Here is a 5000-nt window from a genome sequence, read left to right on the forward strand (position 1 = left end):
TATATATATATATATAGATATAGATAGATAGATAGATAGATAGATAGATAGATATAGATATAGATATATATGCTTATATATATGTATGTGTGTGTATGAGTATATATATATATATATATATATATATATATATATATATATATATATATATATATATATATGAGAGAGAGAAAAAGAAATAGAAAGAGAGAGAGAGAGAGAACGAATTAGACAGAGAAAGGGGGAGAGACAGACAGACAGAGCCAAAGACAGAAACACAGACAGAGAGAAAATGAGAAAGAGAGAGAGAGCGAACAGAGGGGACCAGCAGTACAAGACGTGCAATACGAGAGGACCAAGAAAATTGTAATGTGACCCATAAGTCAAGCCGGGAAGGGATATAATAGCTATAATAACAATGTATTAGGAAGCAGGAAAACAGGGAAATTCTTAGCGAACGCCCCTTTTTGAACGGAGAAAATAGTTACGTTCATCACGCCAAGAAATATAAGGATAAGAAAATATCGCCACTTACACGAAGGAAAAAGAAAATAGGTGATATGACATGAAAGATAGAGTATATAGCAAAAACTATATATATATATATATATATATATATATATATATATATATATATATATATATATATTCTTTGGTATTTAGTTCAGGTTACGAGAGTGGTACGTGGCGGAAACCGGCGAAGTAGATGAATAACTTTAATAATATTAAAGGAATAACCTCAATGATAATGAATGAATAACCTCAATAATAATAAAGGAATAACCTCAATAATGATAAAGGAATAACCTCAATAATACTGAATGAATAACCTTAATGATAATAAAGGAATAACTTAATAATGATAAATGAATAACCTCATTAATAATGAATTAATAACCTCAATAGTATTGAATGAATAACCTCAATAATAATAAATGAATAACCAATAATAATGAATTAATAACCTCAATAATAATAAATGAACAAAAAGGATAAAAATGATAATTGAATAAGAAATAATAAAAATAACAGATGAATAAGAATAATAAAGATAATAAATAAGAATAATAAAAATAAACGAATAATGAAATAAATTGAAAAAATACTGAATAAGACCGGCTAAGAATTATCCTAAGAGCAAGAACAAAGCGAAGGGGGATGGGGTAGGGGGGTGGGGGGGGTTGAAGAATATCTTTATCAAGAATGGATAAGACACGTGATGATGTAACCGATCCCAGTACGTTACGAGGCAGGTTAACCGCGGAAGTGTCGTCGGCAACACGTATCGGAAGGGAATAAGGCATAACGGAGTGTATTTAAGGTGTGACTTATTCCCCGTATAAAAAGAAAAAGAAATTGAGGAAAGGGAGGTTGGGGGGATGGGGGATGGGGGAGGGAGGGAGGAAGGGAGGGTGGGTTGGGGGGTGGGAGGAGGGAGGGAGGGAGGGAGAGAGAGGAGGGTGGGTTGGAGGGAGGGGAGGGAGGGAGGGTTGGAGGGAGGAGGGAGGGAGGGAGGGAGGGAGGGGGGCGGGAGAGGGGGTAGGGAGGAAGGGAAGGGAGGATGCGTAGAGGGGGGAGGGAGGGGAGGATGGGGAGGAGGAGGTGCTTATTCCCCGTGTAAAAAAAAATGAGGAAAGGGAGGTGGGGGGGGGGGGCTGTGGAGGAAGCGTGGGGGAGGGAGGGAGGGAGGGGGGAGGGGAGGGAGGGAGGGAGGGGGGAGGGGAGGAAGGGAGGGTGGGTTGGGGGAGGGAGGGAGGGGAGGATGCGTGGGGGGGAGGAGGAGGAGGATGGGGAGGAGGAGGTGGAGGTGGAAGAAGTGGGACAAGAAGAAGAGGAGAAGGAGGAGGTGGTGGTGATGGAGGATGGGGAGGAGGAGGAAGAAGAACAAGTAGAAGAAGAGGAGGAGGGGGAGGAGGAGGTGGTTGTCGTGGAGGATGGAGAAAAGTTTGGGGAGGAGGAGGGTGGAGGAGGGGGGAGATTGGGGAAGTGAAAGAGAAGAGGGATAGGGAGGAAGAAAATGGCTAAGAAAATTGGGGAGGAGATGGATGGGGAAAGGAGGAGAACCGGTAGAATATTAAGAAGGAGGAATAGGAGGTGAGGAGGAGGCGGAGGAGAAGGAAGACCTGGGAGGAGAATAAGACCAAGGAAGAGGAAGAGGAGGAGAAGAAGGAGGTGTCTAGGAAGAAGAGCGGGAAAGGGAATGAAGAATGAGTGGCGACAAAACTAAAGAAGACGTCGAAAGAGATGAAAAAAAGAGAGAAAAAAGGGAGAAGAGGAAAGACAAACAATAAAAAGAAGATAAATAAATAAATAAAATATTCAGAAACACTTAAATATGTTTCTTTTGCTCTCTACATTTATTGCCCAAACACCGGAATCATCAGCCACCGTGACCTATTAAGGGAGCACTCAAATATCGGAATATTCTTCGGTTATCTGCAAATTCCAGCATGCGGTCACACGGGCCTAACCACAGACCACAAACTAATCCCAAAATTCCTGTTTTCCCACCGAGGACCCAAAGCCGAAAATCATTGCATTGCAGAACAGGCAAATCGACCTTAGGAACCGGGTATGTGTTTATATGCCGGCGCGCCTAAGGGGACAAATATATTTCACAAACAATTAGCATTTGGGACAGGACCGTTGTCGCTGCTAGTTCGTCTTCTGATATATCATGCCGATGGCGGAGCAATTCTAGAATTCGGCGGCGGCGGTTTAGTGGGTCGTTTCTGTCAGCGCGGCGACGGTTATTTTCGAAATTTGAAAAGCGAGTTTATGTGTGGATGAGCACGTGGTCTCTGGGGCGGGGTTGGCGCGCTAATGGCCAGGGCTCGGCTCTTGTCATGGACTTTTCATGTAATTCCTCATTATGTGTACACACACACACACACACACACACACACACACACACACACACACACACACACACACACACACACACACACACACACACACACACACACACACACACACACACACACACACACACACACACACACACACACACACACACACACACACACACACACACACACACACACACACGCACACAAACAAACAAACACACACCCATTTATCACAGACACACACACATTCATATATATGTGTATGTGTAAATAAATAAATATATACATATATACATATATACAATATAAAAATAAGCACACACACATAAATATGTATATATGAATATATGTATATATACATACAAACACACACACACACACACACACACACACACACACACACACACACACACACACACACACACACACACACACACACACATATATATATATATATATATATATATATATATATATATATATATATACATATACATATATTCATATGTGCATATATATATACATATACACATATATATACATGTGTGTGTGTATATATATACAACTAAGTCATCCAACTGAAACAAAAACAAAAACGAACCGGACAAGCCAAACAAACAAACAGACAAAAAAACACAAAAAAGAAAAATGAAAAAAAAAACATGTAAAATCGTCGCAGTGCAACGATTTCCTTGTTGCAAACCGTATTTTGGTTTCCCGGATTTGCACGTCAGACATTGCATTTTCGTCGCGCTTCTGCAGAGTGGAAACAGCCCCGGCGCATCTGCGTGTGACAGCGTTTAAGTACATTTACGGGAATTCATACCTGGCAACATTTGCATTCCTTTGCAATTTGCACGTAGTCACTTTCACTCGCAGTCCCTCGCGAATGTTAGATTTTCATAATTGCGTTCTGATAATTACTTCGGATTCGCTTTATTATTATTCGTTTATTTGGTATCTGTTTATCATTTCGTTTGTTTATTCATTTTTGAGGCTTGGAGGATGTGGAGAAAGGAGTTGATAATCTTTTTTTACTCTCTCTTTTACTTAATCGATTTCTGTGTGTGCGTGTGCGAGTGTGTGTGTGTGTGTGCGAGTGTGTGTGTGTATGTGTGTTTGAGTGTGTGAGTGTGTGTGTGTGTGCGTGCGTGTGTGTGTGTGTGTGCGTGCGTGTGCTGTGTGTGTATACATATACATATACACACAACACACACACACATGCACACACACACACGCACACATATATAAATGATAATACATATGCTGCACGACGTAGCGGAAATAAGTTAAATAGTTTGACCATATAAGGAAACTATTTGGTCCCACAAACTGAAGTCATCGGCGGAATTTCGGTTAAACGGAATTACAATAGTAAAATCTATAGGAAGATCCCGGTGGGAGAGGGAGGGAAAGAGAGAAAAAGAGAGAAAGACAAACAGAGAGAAAGGGTGAGGGAGAGAGAGAGGGGGGGAGAGAAAGAGAGGGAGGGAGAGAGAAGTGGAGAGGGAGGGGGAGAGAGAGGGAGAGAGAGAGAGAGAAAAAAAAAAAAAAACAGAGAGAGGGAGAGAGAAGGGGGAAAAAGAAAATCCATAAAGAAACTTCTAATTAGGATCATATTTTTTTTTATATGTATATATATATATATATATATATATATATATATATATATATATTATGTATATATGTATGTACGTACATTTTTTTTTTCTTTTTTTTTTTAGTGAGGCTTAGGAAAGAAACAGTATTATTTCACATGATTCAAGAGTTCTCAAAATACGGCTGTTTAGAGTAAATACATTAGTTATAAGAAGTTATAGAGCACCCAACGCTAAAATCCCTTTTTTATTTTCATTCACATTTACCCGTAATTCTTCCCAAAAAATAGTGGATTTAAAACTTTTAGAAAATTTTTATACACAACCTCCCTGCTCAGTGATTATACAGAATTTTCCGTCTCAGATTTTTTCACGTGGAAAAGGGAGAGAGAAAAAAAGATAAAAACATCGAAAATAAAAAATAAAAAAATATATAAAATTCCTCCCACACAGCATATTCAAAGGCTATACAATCCCTTTTAACCGCAAATTCCTCCATGGCAACGAAACTTAGACAATGAAACAACCCGACCACATAAAAGGATATTCTGAATATCCTTAAACTATGCGTTTC

Source organism: Penaeus vannamei, chromosome 37, assembly GCF_042767895.1.
Source record: "Penaeus vannamei isolate JL-2024 chromosome 37, ASM4276789v1, whole genome shotgun sequence".
NCBI classification, from domain to species: Eukaryota; Metazoa; Arthropoda; class Malacostraca; order Decapoda; family Penaeidae; genus Penaeus; species Penaeus vannamei.